The 22,012-nt window shown below is 37.7% G+C and overlaps 1 long non-coding RNA gene across 1 annotated transcript; it reads right to left on the bottom strand.

The window, feature by feature from the left end:
* Window positions 1–1,211: 1,211 nt before the first annotated feature.
* LOC140146199 (uncharacterized) lies at window positions 1,212–17,208 on the bottom strand. Its single transcript, XR_011858204.1, has 4 exons — window positions 17,131–17,208; window positions 6,041–6,227; window positions 4,231–4,272; window positions 1,212–3,291 (listed from the first exon to the last, which is right to left on the bottom strand). It is a non-coding gene; the product is annotated as an uncharacterized lncRNA (long non-coding RNA).
* Window positions 17,209–22,012: the final 4,804 nt, after the last annotated feature.

The raw sequence follows: 22,012 nt of genomic DNA, 5'->3' as shown, positions 1-22,012 counted from the left end.
GTCATTGTTATAATGATAAAAATAGCGTGGCCCTTCTTGACAGACTACCGGTAATTCATCACGGTTTTTACCGGGTTGATGTTCGCCAATCAGGAAAGATGTACCGAGGTTACCGCCAGACGTTTGTTTAATGACGGAGCACAAACCGGCTGGGACCGATACTATGGCTAGCAGAGACACCCATTAGATCCATTTACATTGATCAAAGTTTATAGTTTTGGACTTTTTACATTACACTAAGCTATCAATTGTTGGTGCACTTAGATGTTAATTACAATATTTTCCATAATCAATGAAAACTGCTAAGTGATGGGCACCCCATCTTATTGATACAGTGTATGATATGTTCGCCAATCAGGAAAGATGTACCGAGGTTACCGCCAGACGTTTGTTTAATGACTGAGCACAAACCGGCTGGGACCGACACTATGGCTAGTAGAGACACTATAGTTTTGGACTTCTTACATTACACTAAGCTATCAATTGTTGGTGCACTTAGATGTTAATTACAATCTGTTCCATAATCAATGAAAACTGCTAAGTGATGGGCACCCCATATTATTGATACAGTGTATGACAAGAAACAGTTTCACACTAATTAATTATGGTATATTGCCATTCTCTGTTAAAAATGTGACATTGGTAGTGACGTAGAAGCATGTTTTGCTGGTCATTCTGATGCAGTCCCCAATCACACGCTAAACCTAACCCCGCATGCACAATGTAAAATGGTGATTTGTCGACACGTTTGGGGTGCCACCAAGTTAACACACTAATACCACTACCAAACATGTGGTGAATCAAAGTCAACTTATTTTGCATAATTTGCAAGAAAAACTGGTACCGAATTCGGTATAGAATTGAAACCCTACAAAACAATATTTGAAGAGCTTTGTTTCAAAACCCCTTACATCCACTTGCCCATTTTTGAGAACACATCAAAAAATTATCAAAAAAATCACTGATATATGGGGGTTTGCAACAAAAGCAGTTTTGGGCAGGATGATTGGGCAGGATGAGCATCCTGCCAAAAACTGCTTTTGTTGAAAAACACCTTATATCAGTGATTATTTTGATGATTTTTTGATGTGTTCTCAAAATTGGGCAAGTGGATGTAAGGGGTTTTGAAACCAAGGTCTTCATTTAATGACCATGTCAAATGGTTTATCTGTATATAAAACACTCTGAAATAAAGAACAAGAAACAATAAATCTTTTGCTGATATTGATACTGTCATATTCATGTTTATTACATATTAACTGCTATTTACATGTAGGGCTGCATAGAGGTCAAGTTCATAAATGTGACCCTATCTGATCCACAAAGGCTAAAGTTGGAAATTTTGAAAATTGAGTTACTACCATTACTAACTTGCTCAGTACATACAAATACTGATGTTGAATCCCCAGGTCTCTTCAATACTTTGTGGCAAACTTATGAACCTTTTATATGTCAATTTTCTTATGTTTTGTATTGTTTTTTCCTCCTCACTTTTTACCTATCTTGGTTTCATTATTGCCAACTTTAGCCTGATTGGATCAGATCTGGTCACATAAACTTCAGACACAGTCTTTATTTTCTATCCCACTGGGATATTCCACTTAAACCCCGTACACCCCCTATGGAAAACATGATCTTAATCTTTCATATAGGGGGCATAGATTTCAAATGTAGTCACCCATTCAGGTAACCCCATTTGATATTCACACTCCCTGTGTATAAGATTAACATCATGCCTTCCATAGGGGGTGTGGATTTCAACTGGAATAGCCTACTGTACTAAATGTAACTTGCAAACATATCGTTATTGGGCGGGATAAATCTCCTGTGCACTTGTGGCCCTTGAACATGTTTAAAACAAACCTGTCATGAGGTTAAATAGGATGTTTTGCTTTAAACATGTTCAGAGGCCAATAACACATAGAAGGTTTAACCTGGCCAGCAAAGGTGCGTTTGTAAGATGCTAAACCTGAAGATTAGAGGCTTTGTAATTCTAACAGTGAATTCAGCCCATACAATATGCAATATTACATATAAACATGAATGGTTTGGTGTTATTTGCATGTGACCATCCACCATGAACCTCTCGTAAAGTCGGCAAATTTGATGTTTGAGTTACAGTGCAAAATGTGCATGGAAGCCGTATTCGTATGTGCATGAAATGCATAGTTTAACCACCCATACCTCCACTGGATATTGTATGAAGACAAAATCATTTTACACCTTATGACATATACTTGTAAATATATATATATATATATAATAGAACAAAATTGACCAGGGGCTGACTATATGAGAGATTCATGGTGGATGGTAACATACATGTAGTGTTATGCACATGTTGCAGCGAGCACTATGCTCAGTTTGCATTGGCCTATTCAAGTTGTAATCCATACGCCCCCTATGGAAGACATGAATTTCCACACAGGGAGTGTGAGTTTCAAACAGGTTCCCTCATCAGTGGGCAACTCCATTTGAAATCGACACCCCCTGTGTGGGACTTTAAGGTCATGCCTTCCATAGGGGGTGTATGGGTTTCAACTGGAATGGCCCACTAGGGATGACTTCAAAACCCAACTGCCATCCCTTAACAAAATTTGTACCAAGGTATGTGGCATTTACTCAACACAGCAAATGGTCAACAACGACAGTTCAAATTTCACACACGGCAAAGTGATAATTGATTTTATTTTAGTTCAAAGAAGTCTCGTGAATAAATCTGATTAACTCCAAATATTGAAGTAAACAAAATTAGTTCCCAAGAGTTCCTTGAACTATACCAAGTAATTTATTATATTTTACACCTTCATATTGAAGACTTTTTATTGAGAGGCTTAGTTTATGTTTTACACCTCTGAAGTGATCCAACAGTTTCTGAATGCTGCTGCTTTCACAACAGCACTTGTTGATAAATCTGCTTAAAACGTGCACGATTGACACAGTCGGATACAGATGAAATTCTTGATGTCAAACAGATGGGTTGATTGGTAAAATGTAGGTTTTCAAAATGGCTTCCACAGCATGCATGTTGGAGTACACGAACATACGGACAGACACATGAATTCTTGGATCACAACAATTTCAATTCCACGACAATCTCTCTAAAAATATGTAGATTCATTCTTGATAACAATGTTTGGTTGGTTTGGTGATGAAATCATGACTGATTTTCCGGTATCCAAAGTCAGCGAAATTTAAAACATGCAAAATAACATCTGATTGGTTGTTTGACTATCCAATAAATTTAAATGTTCTATGGACAGATGCATAATTGTTGTTAATGGTGTCCAGCTGGAGAGAAAAAAAGGAAAAAGAAAAACAACATTAAAACTGTCATATTTAACCCAATGAATAAGAGGCTATGTATGATATATTGAACCAATCAGCAACATTGTAAAAATGGTGGTAGGGCTGAAGAGGCTTAATCCCATGAATACTATATACCTGCTGATTGGCTACAAGAGGCTATGCATGATTTATTGAGCCAATCAGCAACACGGTAAGAATGGTGGTAGGGCTGAAGAGAATCGAGCTAATTTAATTAGAAGCTGTTTTTTGATTGGTCACTCATGTGAATACATCTGGTAAATACCAATAAGAAACTTTGTAAGAAAGGCAGAAGTTTTAATGGGGGATAACATACTTGAACATGCACTTAGGAAGATTGTTGTAGACCCCCCCTTCACTCCAAATAATTTGAGTTGCAGTTACCTCTGCAAACTGAAGGGTTCATTACCATCATTCTTGATCTACAGGGTGTCCCAGAATGATTTGTACCATGTTTGCAAAAATAACTAAAAATAGAAGACGGGCAGTGTATCTATTTTTGATACCTGCATTATAATGCTGGACATGTCTCCTACTTATTCTGTTAATTTCAGCACGCTACCTTTATTTGTTTTGGCGTGGCATGCAATAATGTAAAATCGATGAAAAACCTGCTTTTCATTTTCAGCGCAAACGACTCGCATACCCTTGAAAATGGCACGATACGCAACATGGGATGATAGTGACAAAAAGTACCTCAATGAACAGAGCACATCCAGATCTTGCAAACTATGGAAATTTCTTGACTATCAACCCATGTTTAGCCAGACTGCTCTCAATATGAAAACAAAGGAAACCTATACAAAGTAATAGGAGTGTCATTTGCTGTAGTGAGGTGTTGCATCATGTTGCAAAGGATTCTGGGATAGGCAAGATATCTTCTCTGATTTTGTAACTACTTACATTTACCACCTTCAAGTGCTGCCTTTTCCTTGTTTATTCTCTCTGAAAATAAGACAAAACAACCAGACATAAATAACTCCATCAACTATTCAACTCAACGTTGACTGTTTTCACCCAGGATGGGAGATCTTACTATAATCATGGACTGTAGAAATACTCTACAGTCCATGCTATAATTCACCAGAATCTGTCTGTTTTGTTTGTGTGTCTGTCTGTTTGTCTGTCCGCCTCTTTTCTCGGAGACTAGGGGTCGCACGTTCCTCAAACTTGGTGGGTGGGTGCAGCTTGGTATAAGGAAGAACGAGTTTATATTGGTTAGTGGGTCAAGGTCACCCAAGGTCATCCAGGGGTCAAATTAGTAAAAAATGTTTTTCTCGGTGGCTGGGGGTCGCACGTTCCTCAAACTTGACCCGGGACAGAACAAGTTTGTATTGGTTAGTGGGTCAAGGTCACCAGAGGTCATCTAGGGGTCAAATTAGTAAAACTGTCATATGGGCATGAAACTTGGTGGGTAGGTGCATCTTGACCTAGGACAGAACAAGTTTGTATTGATTAGTGGGTCAAGTTCACCCAGGGGTCATCTGAGGTCAAATTAGTAAAAACTGTTTTCCGCCTATTTTCTCGGAGACTAGGGTCGCACGTTCCTCAAACTTGGTGGATGGGTGCATCTGGACCTCAGACAGAACAAGTATGTTTCAGTTAATGGGCCAAGATCAGCCGAGGTCATCCAGGGGTCATCTGAGGTCAAATTAGTAAAAAATGTCGTATGCGCATGAAACTTGGTGGGTAGTCACCTTTTAGAGTCACATTTTTGGAAGGTCATTTTGGGGTCATCCAAGGTCAAATTACTAAAAACTGTCATATGGGCATGAAACGTGGTGGGTACAGTCAACATTTAGAGCCAAATTTTGGAAGGTCATTTCGAGGTCACAAGGGGTCATTTGAGGTCAAATTAATAAAAACTGTCCTATGGGAATAAAACTTGGTGAGTACAGTCACCATCAGCCAGGTAATCGCGACAGCCGAGAACCGCCAAATACGGGAAACCGCCTAGTTTTCTTAATTCATCATAATTCTTGAAAGAAGAAACGATGGCTTGAAAAGGGTGTGCGGGAAGCAACCTGCGAGAGCGTCAAAAGTCCATCAGTGAATTCCAGAGATAAATAGGCCACACCCCTTAGTTCCTATGATATTTCGCTGATATCCATGTTTTGGACAATTATGAAAATCAGCTATTCTCAAGGTTTAAGATGATTATGACATCGCTGTGAAGTAAATGCAGGGATGTTTTGGTATTACTGAAAGAGACCCATACCTATCCATAATCCATATTTGCACCAAAATCATCCAACATCAAAGAAGTTTTAGAGCAAAGATTCGTAATTAAGGTGGCCTCCACACAAAAGGTGTGTAAATAGCATAGGTTTGTAATAATACGCAAATAAGCTCATTAATATTCATAAATATGCAAATAACATGACACAATACTATAGATACAGCACATCAGGCCACCATATCCAATCCACATACCAAGTTTGAAAAGCAGTAGATAAAGGCTAAATTTGCTTATATTATATAATTAACCCCCTGAGTACTACCCGTTGATCTAACATTTCCTCTGATTGGTCAACTGCGTGATATCTTCACTTTAATCACCAATCAGAATGGAGCTTTGCAAATAATTCATCTCATTTTTTTTTGTGTGGTAAAATTATTCTAACAATGTTGCCGATTGGTCCATTTGATAACAAAAACTTCTTTTTGACCAATAGGCAGGTAGTTCTCATAGGGTTAAGCACAATTTACTTACTTCCCATCTGTGTTAGTTTCCAGAAGAGAATAACTGTTACAGATAGTGAGATCCCTGCTGGTATAGCCTTCAGTCTGATGTTACTAGTAAAATCTTTTACAAAGATATCCCTCACTGCTTTCAGTGTGCGTGGAAATCCACCGTGTACGGACATCTTGGAATATATTGACTATTGGGCGCTGGGCTCCTATAAAGTCAAGAAACAGAATGACATATGGGTATAAGTTAATAATAGGATTGCATGACTAAGACTTCAATACAATGCACTGAATTTACCATTAGGATATTATGAACATCACCATTCATTAATTACAATTTTAAACCTATTAAGGGGGTACTACACCCCTGGTCAATTTTATGCCTATTTTTGCATTTTTCTCAAAAATTATAGCACATTGGTGATAAGTAAGATATGTATATTATAGGGGCAAGGACTACAACTACTGTACTGAAATTTCAGCAACTCAAAGCAAGTAGTTATTGATTTATTGATCAAATATTGGTTTTCCTCATTTTGACTGTAACCCCACAACTGTTGTCTGTGCTGAAATAAAATTTATAGTGCAGTAGTTGTAGTCCTTGCCCCTATAATATACATATCTTACTTGTCCCCAATGCGCTATAATTTTTAAGAAAAATGCAAAAATAGGCATAAATTTTAGCAGGGGTGTAGTACCCCCTTAAAGTGGTACTACACCCCCTGTGACTAATTTTGCATTTTTCTCAAAAAATAACCACACACTGGTAAAAAAGTTATGTATATGGGCAAGGAATCCAATTACTTCACTGAAATTTCAGTGATTCGAAAGACAAGTGGTTCATTATATGGTCGAATCCAACGAAAAGTGTACACGGCATGTTCAGGGCCATAACTTAAAAGTATTAATCAATTGGCATTCGCTTTTTGTATTGTGTTTATTCGCTTGATCATACGCTTCGCGCCATATATAATAAGACCCCTTCTGTGAAAAACTTAGACACAGAGACCCCAAAACATGCTATTTTTACCAATTTTTTCAAAATATTTCTTAAAGTATTTTTAAAAACATCTAAATCAGTTATGAAAAGAAGTCATTGGATTGAATCTAAATTGATTTCCTGAAAGGTGTGTATTCAAAGATTGCCTGTTCAATTTTTCACATATTTGTACATAATTATGAATTTTTTGTGATAATTTTTTGAGTGGTATTTTTTTACATTACCTACGAATACAATTTTTCATAGCACTAGATATATCTTTAAAAAATGGAAATCACTAATAAATGCGCAATTGATACAAGCTTTGATATGTCCAATACTGAAATGCATTGCATTTGGACATCTTTATTATTGTGTTTAGCTGCCAGAAATTCTAAATGGCACAAAGGTAGGTTTGGTAAAAAATATGCATTACCTCCGAATACATGTTAAAAGCTGTGCCATTTCCACAAAGTGAGAGAATAGTAAACAATAGTTAAGCAATAGGTGCAGGGTAATACACTCTTTATTTCTACCAAGTTTCAATAGCCTGCGTTTAAATATGTCTGAGATTTCAACAATAAAAGCAAGTATTCGTAGGTAAATTTTGGTAGCCGAATGTTACCTACGAATACACTTTGACATCATGACAGTATTGTGAAACACCGCCATTCATGCCAATGCCCATATTGGTACATAACGAAGGCCTGTATGTTTGCTATCAAATCATATGTCAATGAAAGTTGCGAATTCACATACATGCCCACCATGCAAAAGTGAATACGGCTTAATTGGTGAAAAATATGTACTGAAATAGACGACGGTCTGCTGATTTGAAAGAAAAATCAGATTCAAAGAAGGTTAGAAGGGGATAAATACTTGGATTTGTCAGCTGTCATGTGTGCTTCATTTTAAATGTTTACCGACCTTCTGGTTTCTTAGTAATTTGTGTCCAAATTGATTTATTCGAAGGTAACTTTTGACGCTTTCGCTAAGGTTACCTACTGAATACCATGGAAAAACGACTGTTCTCATTGTCTCATGATCTAGACAACACATTGATGGACCCTGGTATAAAGCTAATTGTAGTTGCCCTCAAACGAAAGGCCACAAGACGTAACTGACTCCAAGATGGACTTCACAAGTCTGCAATAACGGTTTTAAGCGATTTGTGTGCAATTAAGCAAATTAAAGTCACTTTAGTGCCTTTTTTCTTACTTCAATCCTCTTTCAACCGTTGTGAACTGACATTATTAATACATGATAGGGTCTAAAGTATCAATAAACGCACATAAAGAAAATAATACATTCAAAGTGCTTTATAAAATGAAGTTTTGATTGCGATATCCACCAAAAGTCTAATTCTTACCTACAAATACTGAAATGTTACTTACGAATACAGCATAATACATGACATGTGTAATGAAGTGTCCCTACCAATGGAAATTAATTGTCAAAAACTTTAAGCGGTACCCCAGGACACTATTATTATTCATATACGGATTCATTCAACAATTATTTATAATGTAAAATTGCTGATTAACTACTTGTATATCAAAATGAAGTGTTCAAAATCTTGCTAAAAGCATCAACAAATTTTTGATCTAAGGTAATAGCATTTATTCATTTGGACGTACCATCTGAAAGGGATCTAAAACTACCATTTTATTAATTCATTACCATAATAGCAAAATTTAAACCTATAAACTCAATATAGATATTGTTAAATCGCTCATGTTACCTACTTAATACCGGGTTTCTTCACCTTTTCATTGTATAAAGCGTTAGGTGTATGCGTATAATTCCTAATATTCTTGAAAACATATATCATACTGTTCTTATACAATGTGTAAATTGATTCATACTCATTTGATAAATAAAATACAGAAACTGACCTAAACTTCATTTTCAAAAATAAACTAGCATAAATTGACTAAGATCATATTGATCGCGTTATAAAAATAAAAACAAATATTTTCTGGTTGAGTTAGCATTTTCCTGACACCCTGTGGTCTACATTACACGAAAAAAAGCGTTAATGGGAATATTCCATTTGTTTTAGGTTGATTAGTATTGCGATAGTGAAAGCATCCTAGTGGTATTCGTAGGTAACATTGGGATTTGATATCACATTTACTATCACACGTCCTGGATTTATTTTTCAAGATTAGTAATGGCACTTTTGGTTCCTATAAGGCCAATATGTCATCAATCAATGGGCAAAAGGAAAAAATTGTGGAGACATTTTTATTTCGGACTTTTATTTTTGGCCCGTGGACACTTTTGGTTGGATTCGACCATATATGTTAAGAAATGAGGTACATTCTAGGGTACCTCTTTTCTTATCATAAATAATGTAACGCTTGTCTTGAGTCACTGAAATTCCAGTGTAGTAACTGGATTCCTTGCCCCTATAATATTCATAACTTTTGTTACCAGTGTGTTATTATTTTTTGAGTAAAATGTAAAAATAGTCACAAATTTATCAAGCGGTGTAGTACCACTTTAAAGCAAGGACAGTCTGGTGAAAATACCATAGACCCTAGAAAATACTTTCAAAGGGTCCAGCATTTGTTTATATCAATCATTGTTTACTTGGTTTGGAACTCCAATAGTTTTGTTTTGTTTTACAATTAGTTGTAAAAAAAACAACCCGGAAAGCAACGACTAGATTTCAAATGCAATGGTCTCTAGCCTCGAATGTGAAACTCATTGGTGAGCAAATTCATGGCTAGACTTCGACATGCTTGATCGAGCATATTAATGTTGTAAGTCCTTGCCTGTAGTGTAACTGCATTATGCTAAACGTTCGCTGTTGAGAAAATCAATGTTGTAAAGATAGGACATCCGGGTCCTACTCTGCCATGTTTGGCTTAGAGGTTAATCCGTTAATGACTGCGCATCACTTTTTTTTTAGGGTATTGTGAAATTTCTAAACATTGTGCTTTGGAACCGAGGAATATCCCGTGGGGCGGAGCCCCCAGGCTCAGAAATCTGACGTGAATCTGTGAATCAATTCACGCAAAGATTCTCGTAAAACATCAACGGGGCGAATCCAAATCAGACCGTATGAGGACAGTATTTTTTTCAATCATTGTGCAGCGGGAGCGGGATGCAGATTTGCGCGAATCAAGGATTCTAGCAAAATTCTCTTGCGAGAATCCAATTGGATTCGCCCGCACTGCCACAGATTTCTAGGCCTGAGCCTCAAGGGATATTCCGAGGTCCAAAGCACAATGTTTAGATATTTCACAATACCCGAAAAAGAACTGATGCAAAGTCATTAACCTCATTCATAACCGTCACTTTCCACTTTTTTAATTCAATTTTCATCACATTTTCTTCTCTTAAATTTGAAAACAGAACACAATTTTAACTGTATCCTAATCCTTTGTCAAAAATCAAATAGCCCATGCAGGAAATGCTACTAGCCGCCAATCACACTAGCGAGCAATCATGCGATGTGATGTCCAAATCGGCGCTAAATTGTTTGAATACATGACACGTCACGTAACACGGTCATTTTTAAGCGTACATTTAGCTACGTCACGAGACCCGGTCATTATACTTTTTCAATAACCTGCATTTGCGTCCGCATAAAGTTATTATCTGTGATTGGATTATTCACATCGCGTATATTAATGAGGTTATAAATGAGTAACGGTACATGGACACAGCCTTTTGTGCCTATGTAAATTAGTCATCGGGTAAAGCTGAGTTCATACTCATGGGTTACTCATCATCAGAGTCAGACTGAATCATTCTCGTTTAGATCTGCATGTGTTATTTGTGAATTAATTTAGTGAACGTTGACCGACAGAGGGTGTCAAATATAGGCCTACAATGTACATGTCACTTTCAAAAAACAGCAAATCATGTGCACGCTCAACATGCAAATATGACAGCGATTTAGTACACTGATCCGTGGATCATGCGTGCGATTCAGTTTTCTGCAAAAGCGATTGAGTATGCATCTTTAGAAATGACTGACACCGGTGTTCTCAAGTGGGTTTTATTACCGGTACTATTTTGCGATCTGACACACACTTGTATTGCCTGTACTTCGATCAAGCATTGAAATGCTTTCAACTTTTGTACTGGATTGTTCAAGCATGCTCAACAAGGTTTTCAATGTAAGTGCCTCTGGCCTAGGTAGTAGACTGGTAGTTAAGTAAAAACGGATACTATGGCCAGAGTTCTAGGGCTAGCACTATAATGAGAGATAAAAAGACTTTATCGCGTCTGACGTCAATCAAACTCGAGCACGGCTTGTGACAAGTGTCGTGATGATGACTTGCTCAAGTTGCTGAACGCGGCAGTGCTAGGCATGATCACAAAATTTTCAAGTAGGTTTTTTCACATCTTACTATAAATAGGCTAATGTTGTATCTATCTATCTATCTATCTATCTGGGTATGTATATAAAGGCTCCGTCAGTTTTGATCCAAATGTCGCCAAATTCATACGGGAAATCGAGGAATATACCGAGACGGTAATGCACTTTATTTGGTTGAAAACGGTCAAGAATTGGCTGCAAAAACAGTGAAAATATGGGTAAAAACAGGGTTTTTGTTATGAAAATCGGTTGAAAGCCTACGAGTCACTGCAGCTGGCCGGCAGCGCGTCGGCGCCGTGTGCGTAATACGCACTACGCCAATGCATGATGACTTCTCTATCAAGGATCAAGTACCGGTACCAGCACTTTTTAGACTACGTCTCCAAGTTTCTGGTGTCCAAATTTCAAAATTTTGTATTTTCCTATGTATGACAATATGGGTGTTACACAGTCACAGTTAAGCCATTTACTGTGGTTGCAACTGACCTTTTTGAGTTGAACGTCGCCCTCTATAATAAGCAATGTGGACATACCTAGCAGTGCCAGTAAACATGGTAGTATAACGTTTATATAACCGGGCGCCTAATTTTGCACCTTCAAACATACAAACCATCTTATAATAGGAAACTTTCTTTCCTGAAGGCACCATGTCAGCAATGCCTAGAAAAGTTGCTTTTTGCCTTGTGTAAAAAGTACGTAATTTTTGATCGCCATTTGGCATTATATCCCGTCTGGACACATCACACTTCAACTTGCACTACTCACAAAATAAAAATATATTAATTATTACTGATCCTACAGAATAACTTACATTATTGTCAATTTCATGGAATCCAGTTGCTGAGAATCGCAAATTTCATAAAGAAAGGTCAGATACGCTTCATAAATCACAGCTGTGAAGCTGACTTTATACCTCTCGCTCACATTTGCAGAAAAACAAAGCCGCATGGCACCGGGGCGTGATGTCATGGACGTGTGCAAAATTTCCGTCAGCGCCATTATAACCCGTTTTGTGATTGGTTGCAAAAAACATTCATTGCGATCAATGAACACGGCGGACTTTTCATACACACATAATTTGGCATTCCCATTTTCTGGCATAATTGAAACTCCCGGCTCCAACCAGGAGTTCCAACAGGTGCTGTGTATGTGTTTGTATAATGTGCATTCACATACACACTTAGCCGTTGGATCGAAGAAATCGTTGCTCCAAAAATGATTGCAAATTACACATTTGTAATCATTTTTCACCACAAAATATGATATGAAAACACAGGTGAGCAATGTATGAATACCGTATTGTTTGTAATAAACGCCCCGGGGGCATTGCATTTTCCAAAAGGGGGGCGTTTATTGGAAGTGAATTGTCAGTGAAAAAAGCTTAAAAATTGTGTTCAATTTCCCGATGGTGCTCCCATTAAAAGGAGGGATTTACACTATACATGATGGCGGCGTCCACGGAAAATGATATTTTCGTGGGGAATACAATAAAATTACACCTGTAAGTGCATGGAATTAGTGAAATTCTACCATAATTAGGCAATGAAATGGATGGGAGTTGAGTCATAATAGGTTTTGTCCATTCAATTTAGCGATCATGACTGACATGACTGATGCAAATTTACCTACATGTACACGATATGTCATGGAAATGTTCGCATTTTTGTCAATTTTTCACAGAAACATTGGAGGGGGGCGTTTATTAGAGGGGGAGCGTTTATTACAAACAATACGGTATATGGAGAGGTCAAACAAGTTGTTAATTATTGTCAATATTAAAATTTTGCGACATTTATAATGAAAATAATTAACACTGAAGACACCCTATGGTATACCCTGTGTGGGCAAGTCATTAGTATTAGTTCCAGTAACTGTAACTCGTCATATCAGGTCCGTAGATGTCATTATGTTTATGATAAAGACTGAAGTCTTGCTGGCAGGACTAACTTCAGTATGACTTGCCCTGAACGTCCATGTTCGGAAGAGACGGATACATTGCATGAGAGCCTGCCAATTTAAGCTTCCTATAATATCAATTGCACATAACATACGAATTGATCAGAATTGCCCATTTCATTTTATCTGTCAAATGCGCTGTGGATGTGCTCCATTAAATCACAGGTGTGAAAATGACTTTATACCACTCGCAGAAAAGCCAGCCTTGTGGCGCTGGGGCATGACGTCATCGTGGACGTATGCAAAATTTCCGATGGGCGTCATATAACCCGTATTGTGATTGGTTGCAAAAGCCATTCTTTGAAATCGTAAGCCAATCAATGAACGCGACGGCCTTTTACGGTATTAATTAATGTGGCTCGCCAGTATAGTGCGTCTAACCTGCTTGGTTTACTAAACTCCTTTGATCATTGCTAAGCCAGTCAGCGTGCTCGATGCAACAACCTCGTGAGAGTTTTTCGAAAAGGCGAATTCACGTGGTGATCCAGCGATCGAGTATAAATTCAGCTTGACAACTGCTCTCGCGCGAGATCGCAGGTGCAATAACAATACATGGACACAATCACTGTCATTTACACAATGGAATAATGAATTATTTATGACATGCAACGGCTGGATTTTACGATCGAGATAAGGTTTTTGGCCTGTCCCTGCGTGAATATCCTTAGTTTTCAGCATCAAAGATACTTGCGATGACCATTTTTTTGCGGACACTTTGATAACAGGTAACTTTTATAGGTCATAGGGTAGAAACTATAGTTGCACAATTTGTACGAAATATATATTTATTATAGTAGGGGGGTCACACATTTGCTCATTAGGTGTCTGCATACGACCCATAAATGAACAATGGCATGTTTTGAGCATAAAAAAATATCAAATTGTTTTCTTCATACAGACCTAAACATTTTGAAATATTTATTTAGTATATGTGTAGTTACAAAAAAAAAATTTTTTAGGTCTATTGACCTTTTGAATATTACACGGCGGCTCTGTGAAAGCACCCGATTATTTATCAGCAAAGACCAGTGTCTGGATCCGCAGAAGAAATTAAGAAATTGCCTTTAGAAAGTGAGTTTTTCGACCCGGTGCCAACGATGTAGTGAATTTTAAAGTTACTTTTTCTGAACCATGAGAAATGTATCTTTATTTTGGCACAACTTGTTTTTTTTCTACGATAAATTTGAAAATTTGATGTTTTTTTGCCCGAAACGTGTGTATTTTCCCATAGGAAACGCCCGTCAAGGGTGAAATTTTGATATGATGACTGTAGATGATGAGTTACCCTACTGTGTGCCACATGTGCAATCAAATTGAGACTCCTTTTCCTGAATCTCCACAAAAATATCTTTCTTTTGACGTAAACAAGAAATTTCTAGGATGTTGGGTTCAAAAATGGCAATATATTGAAACATTTGTTTTTTGGCCATTTTCCTGTGTATTTTCCCATATAGAAATTGTTGACCTTACTTGTGAAGTTTTCATATTTTTCCATTTCTGGAGTGTAGTTATCAACATATTATGACCAACTTGTTGTTTTTATCTACTGCAGTGGTCCAACTTGAAGTCCTAGAGTTGTTTTACCTTGAATATGGATGTACAAAGTTGATATTTTTATTACGAGGGTGTCCGTAACTTGCTGTTTCATTCTGTAGCACTTTTTTACATTGAGCGGCAATTTCCTTGATTTTCTAGATTTTTCCCACTTTGGAGGCAATTTCTCACAATATTTTGATGCACATGAAGCTTTTGTTGTTGTTTTTGTGTTTCAACCCAAGGGTTAGAGTTGGCTTAGTGTAAATGCAGCCATTCACAATTCATATTTTTAATCTGAGATTGTCGTAAACCTGCAATTTTATTCTGCAAGGGGTTAAAATGAGAGTGCGACGATCCTTGATTTTGGTGTTTTAGTCCATATTTGGAGTAATCTTTTTCAAAAACTGAAGCAAATGATGTACCTCTTGACATATCTATGTTGAAAGACTCAGTTATACAGCAACTTAAAGTGAAAATCAGACATAGGAAGCATATAATTTTGATTTTTTTAGTCTTCAAACATGCCATATTGTCGAAAACATGCGTTTTTATCCAAATCATGCTGAAAAACAGCAATTTTTGGAAATTTTAAATTAGCGTAACTTCAAAAACGCTTTATCCAATTTGAACCATTTAAATTGCTATCTTCATCTTTTGCAAGATGCTTCTGAAAAACTTAATGCCAAACATTTATATTGTAGATAAAATAATGATGTGACCCCCCTAATTATAGGCCTAAAATGTTTACAAAAATATATTGGTCCATACGTTGTGCTTGTATTCAGTTGTTCGACGTATTTAACCCTATGGTACCTTCTACAACTTGAAAACACGTCCTCAAACGTTCGAAATTTGTAGTTACCATGTAAACTACAACTGGGGCTGGGCATTCCTTTACTTTCGGGTTTTTTATTTTTACATTAATAGCTGCCTTCTGTACTGGTTAGGGTTAGTTTGGGTTATAACACTGTACTTCCACAAGGCAGCTATAAAAACCCCTAAAGTAAAGAAACGCCCATTTTCTGCTAAGCCTACAATATTATATTTAAATAATCATGTATTACTTTTATGAATTTCTCAGATCGCGGCGATCTGTATCTGTATCTGTCGTCGTCAGCAGAATCTCCTCTTGTAGAGGCAACATCGCCACCAGATAAATTAGTCAGCCAAATTCGCCGACAATGTCAATGCATATTTACATAGAAATTTAAAACAACTGCCCGAAGAAGGAAACGTTACATAAATATGTTTTCTATACTTCACTTGACCCAAATATATGATTTTTATGGTGATAAGTCACTCGCACATGGAATTTTAGAGGGATTTGGATAGCAGTTCCATTAAAAAAGCTGCTATCATAATGAGACTAAGATCTAGAAACACCCCCGAAAGCAGTGCCGTACTATTACGCTGACTTGCGTATTCGGCGAGGAGGACGATTTCGACCTCCTGGTTTGTTTACAAACAAAAAAAAAAAAAAAAACCGTTCCGCTTGTCCAAACACTCAGGTATCAGAAGGATGGTCCACAATAGCGTGATTCACGTAACCTGAATAGGGATTAAAAAGCTGTCACGTAGAACCATGTGCTTCTATTGTCCAATTTGCCATCAAGATTTCATATGGAAACAGTTCAGACCCAGTACATGTCAGATCATGTCAGAAATTAATATTTTGTTCTGGGTCTGATTATTCGGACTACCCCGAAATGCCGTTTTGGGGAATTTTGCTAGCTGAAACTTTTTGATGAAAGTCAATCTTTGACAAGATGTAACTTTGCTACGGAAAGTGCTATGAAAAAATGGTTTTCAGTTTTGGCTTTGTTTACTCAAGGGCTTTGATTTGATAATGATATATAAAATGATGCAGTTTGATGGCAAATTTGAATTCACCTAGCATACCTACTTTAATATATAGCGCTAATAACCAATCAAGGATCGTAACTGACAGTGACGTCAGACGCGATAAATTCTTTTTATCTCTTTCATTTATTATGTACATGTATGACATGCTGGCCTGAGATGCTGGCATCAATCATTCATGCCACTGACTTAGTCCGAATAATCAGACCCAGAACAAAATATTAATTTCTGACATGATCGTGTAGCCACTGACTGTACATAATAAAATTCGTGCAAGCTGCCGAATTTGGCAGTCTCTGCCCATTCGCCGATGGAAATACTTACTTACCCTCGTAATTAGACTACCTGCAGCTATAATTTTATCAAATATGAAATCTACAAACTTTCGACTACCACTTCGTTTTTCAATAATTTATCAAAATGTAATGAAATGTAAGTTACAAACCTGAAATTAACACGATCGGAATTCCTGTTCGCGAACAAAATGGCCGATGTTTTAGAAACTGCACAGTCTGTTATGTAGTTATGTGGAGCATATTTCAACATAAAATTTTCGCTTACCTTTCATGTCTGTGAAAAGACTATTATGTAGTCTCTGCAACATCACTGGAGACGGTTCTCAGAGTTTGTGTCATACGTGGTTCTAGCGAAGAAACGCAAGTATGTTAAACCGTTGGGCAGGTTGGGGGGTGGGTGAAAGGGGGGGGTGGGGTGACATGGCCTAAGGGGTGGTGCAATAATTATGTGTACCCCGAGGTGGTGAATTATAGGGGGGAGATTTTTGGCAGGCCAAAGGGGGGGCAAGAATTTTTTGGCACTGGGGGTCAAGTGATTTTTGGCAGGTCGAAAGGGGGGGCAAGCGATTTTTGGCACAGATATTTTGGGCACCGTTTCTATATTACGCCCTAAAAGGTGTAGGAAAACATTAGGAACACGTTAAAATTCACACCCGGGGGTAGGCCTACACACAATTATTGCACAGCCCCTAAGGGTATTTTTTAGGGAGTGGTCATTTAACGCCGGGGGGATTGGAGAATTTCAATATATTTTCTCAACAATTTTTTACATAGCTATCTTTACATTCCACCTCGGCCCTCTGGGGTTCGGAGAAAAATTCAGGTCCCCCCTCCCACCGTAACGCCAGGTCTGCAGTCTGCACACATGGGTATCTTTGTTATCTTCAGCAATCTCCAGCAAGGAAAAAGTATGTTTTTTCCAGATAAGAGGAGAAAAATTAAACAAAGTTCCTATGGGAAAAACCTGAGGAAGGGGCATTAAAAATCCTGGGGGCCTAAAATATGGGCTACCAAAAATAGGGGCATTCACTGAAAATTTGGAGCTATTTGGCCAAAGTTTATTTCAGCTCATCGATTTTTTAAAAAGAAATAAGCGCGAAGCGCAAGAAAAATGTTTTATGTTAAAAATCATGAAAAAGGGTCTTTGGTGACAAGAATTAGAGAATAAGCGATAGGAATTTTTATTTTGCCTATCCTCTACCGTGTGATAGGCGAGGCAGGTCCAATATTTTGAGTAGTGGATGCCGGCGCAGCCGGTATCCACTACGATAAAAATATTGGACCTGCCTGTCGCTATCATAGGTAGAGGATAGGCAAAATAAAAATTCCTATCGCTTATTCTCATTCTTAGTCAGTTAAATATTATTTTAATAACCATGATAACTGTAAACAATTTTTTTAAAGTAAAAACTAAGTTACCGTAATAAAAACTCCCCTCATATAAAATGAACGAAACTTGTTTACAACTTCACGTATTCTGTTGCGCGTACTGCTAAGCGCGTTCACGATTCCGCACTAGTCTACGCATCCAGCGCGATACATACGCGCAAGATCTCTACACGCTGTGTTACGCATTATCAAGACGCATGATGACGTGGGGTCGTCTACGGCCTGATAGACGGCACCCAAAATCATGCGATTGTCCAATCAGAAATGTGTCTACGAACTAGACCACTCCCACTGAATAAGAATGATTTGTGTTCCCCCTTCAGGAAGTTCAGTTTACAGATTTTTTTTTCGTGTTCCCTCAAACTCCTCCATTCCCCCTGGCGATGGCGTTTATAATGACCCCGCCCTTGGAGGGGTCTGTATTATATAGGCCTAATCACATTCACATGGCTAATTGAGGAAGGGCGAGCCTTGGGCGGTCCCCGGGGCGCGCGGTCCGTCAATCCGGACAAAAACATGGCAGAACTAGAAATGCTGCAGTTCAAGTTTGACGCAAGGCGTCGAGTGGGATGCCTCCACGCGGATGACCCCCAAATGACCTTGCAATGAACCCTTTAATAGTGACCCTGAAATGTCCTTCCAAAAATTGGGCTCTAAATGTTAACTGTACCCACAAAGTTTCAAGCACATAAAACCAATTTTATCAATTTGACCTCAGATGACCCAGCCTTGGTGATCCCGGATGACCCTGCAATAACCTTCCAAAAGTTTGGCTCTAAATGTTGACTGTACCCACCAAGTTTCAAGCCCATATGACCAATTTTATTAATTTGACCTCAGATGACACCTTGGTGACCCCGGATGACCCTGAAATGACCTTCCAAAAATTTGGCTCTAAATGTTGACTGTACCCACCAAGTTTGTAATTTGACCTCAGATTGACCTTTGACCTCAGTATATGACCTTGAACCCACCCCAAAAAAATATCCAGAGTTTTTGACCATGACCAACTTATCCTGAAAATCTGAAGTCAATCCGCCTTTTTAATCTTTTGCCATATGCCATATAATGTGTATTATATCGCGAACTTCAAAAAAAAAAAAAAAAAAAAAAATCGAAATTTTTTGATATTATCAGGACATTCTTCGTATTCAGAATGCAATTTGATACGTCTGATGTCCAACAAAAATACTGTCCAAACATTCATACCCCAGCCCTTAAGGGCAGAGTAATGGGAGAGAACATGGACCTTTTCGAGCATCATTATTTCTTAATTGTATGTCCAAATTATATAAAACTATACATTTTTGGAAAGGAAATGAGCCAAGGAATCGCATGGTGACGTCAGATTTGTTCAAAAATCTCGAGTTTTTGAAAAAATCACAAAAATTCACTTTTTTACCCCAATTTTTTGTGACAACTTAGAAAAAAATCTGTTCGGAGTAAAATAAATGCAGTTCGCTTTTCATGAAGAAAAGATATGAACTTAGGGAAGGTTTTTTTATTTTTTTGAAAATCGTCTCTTTTTTGAAATATTGAAAAAACATGTGAAAATAGCAATTTTGTCACTCTATTAAGCTAAAAATTGCACGTAATGGTCTATATTTTTGTTTAAAACAAATATTTTGAAAAAATGAGAAAACCTTCCCTAGACTTTGATGTACTCTAAACGATAGTGTAAAAAGTTTACCTTTTGCTTGCATATTTTTCGAGTTATCTTGTCACAAAAATCGTGCAATATTGTCAAAAGTGAACTCTGAGAAATCGGCGTTTTAGTAAAAAATGTCAAAATTATGCACAAAACGTCCTTATATTTTAAAAGCGGTAAGACTTTCACGCTTGTAAAAGCTGTATCTGGTGCATGGTCTAAATATGCATCTTTTTGCACCAATGAATCTATAATGTCTGCTTTCAGTGCGCCAAAATTCAAAATAATTAAAAAATCTAAGTGGCATTTTGACTGCAAATTTTTGTTTTGTTTACACCACATTTGCTGGCGTTAACAGCATACCGAATGCGCCTGGACTGCGTTGGACATACGCACAGAGTTGCGCCCGCGTCACGCTTGACGCTTGGTCGCTGCAGAATCACAATATTTCGCATTCAAGCGCATTTCTGACTCATTATTTCCCGCCAATTTACTAAAGCTGTCTTGAGCCATGTGACTTTTTAGAGTTGAAAAGAGTGAAATAAATCAAGCAAAAATACGAGTAAATATTAGCAAGCTGTATTTTATCAGTTTCAAGTGAAAGAATACGTCTTAGTGTTGATAAATATCAAAAAATCTCAAATTCGAGCGTGGATGAATGTGTCTTCCATTACTCTGGCCTTAAAGTTGCCTTTCCACCCTCTCGAATATTAAGGAAATTTTTTGGCGCACATTTGTACCATTAACTTATTCTGTCGCCAAAAGGTGCTTGATTCACTCTACTTAAAGAAATCACACCCCCACCCCCTCTAGACTACCCCGTAGTCCACTTGCCCATTGTGCATACTCTGGATATTGTATTTAAGCTTAAAACTCTGATTTAATTAATGTGTGCACAATTGATAGATTTTCACATCTGATCTTTTCAGTCACCCTACTCCCTCTCTTTGTTAGCTTCCCAAGTAGACTACTGACTTTGCCTTGCGGTTAAGATTTTTAACACGGGGCTCTATGGAGAGTTAGGCCAATTTCTGGCCTAATTAAAATTGGCCATGATGTAATGCATCTTTAAATGGATCTGCCTTGTGATTGGTCGCCCATATCTCGCTATGGTTTAAATCTTCTGGGCCCGTGCCATTACCATTAACTACACCGTACACAACTGTCTGTGGTATTTGCGGCGCTTTTGTGTTGACGCGAAAGTTAATCTCTCATCAAACATCTAGCGAGGATAGCGCGTCTTGTACTATACCATGCTATAGTACTTGTGGTTAATGGACTGATAAACAAGTATGCTTGACAGTGTGTTTTTAGAGAGCAAAGTCCAGGGGGTAAAGTTCTGCTTACAATTCAAAGTCCATAGTCGAATTTTCGGGTTCGCTATCAATAAACTGGTAGATTCCAAAATCAGAATTGTTCAGTATTAAAGTGAGCCATTATAATTATGCAAGATAATGTTGCATTCAATTACTTTTATTGTCACTAATCATCTGATATTTTTAACTCTTTATGACCATTTTACTATTGAATACTTTAATTTTAATAAACATCAGTATAATTTTGAGTTCAACGAAATGGGTTCATCATGACTAATAATAACATATTTTTAATAAAATTCGACTATGGCATAGTCTACCCCCCCCCCCATGTCAAAACGAAATCTATGCCACTGGTTAGGTTTCACAGGAGCCAAATGGCTCCTGTCTCCTGCTTAATCTCAGCCTTGCCTGGAATAAATCCTGGCTACACCACTGCTCTATTGGGGGGGGGGGGTTCTCCCTAGTTGAAGGTATTCACCTTTGTTTCAGACGGACATTTTATTGTGAAATGTCTTTGTACAAGCAATACATTAAAAAAAATCCACTTAGCCCCCACATGAAATTATTTAATTTTCTTTGTGATCACTCAAAAAAGGGTCATTCCATATGAAATCAAGGAGTCGCCCCACCTGACCCCCTCAGATTTGCTTTATATTTTAGTCATATGTTGTACCT

Source organism: Amphiura filiformis, chromosome 2 (assembly GCF_039555335.1).
Source record: "Amphiura filiformis chromosome 2, Afil_fr2py, whole genome shotgun sequence".
Lineage (NCBI taxonomy): Eukaryota > Metazoa > Echinodermata > Ophiuroidea > Amphilepidida > Amphiuridae > Amphiura > Amphiura filiformis.
The sequence above is the reverse complement of the archived record's forward strand: the minus strand, read 5'-3'. Positions and strand labels throughout refer to the sequence as shown.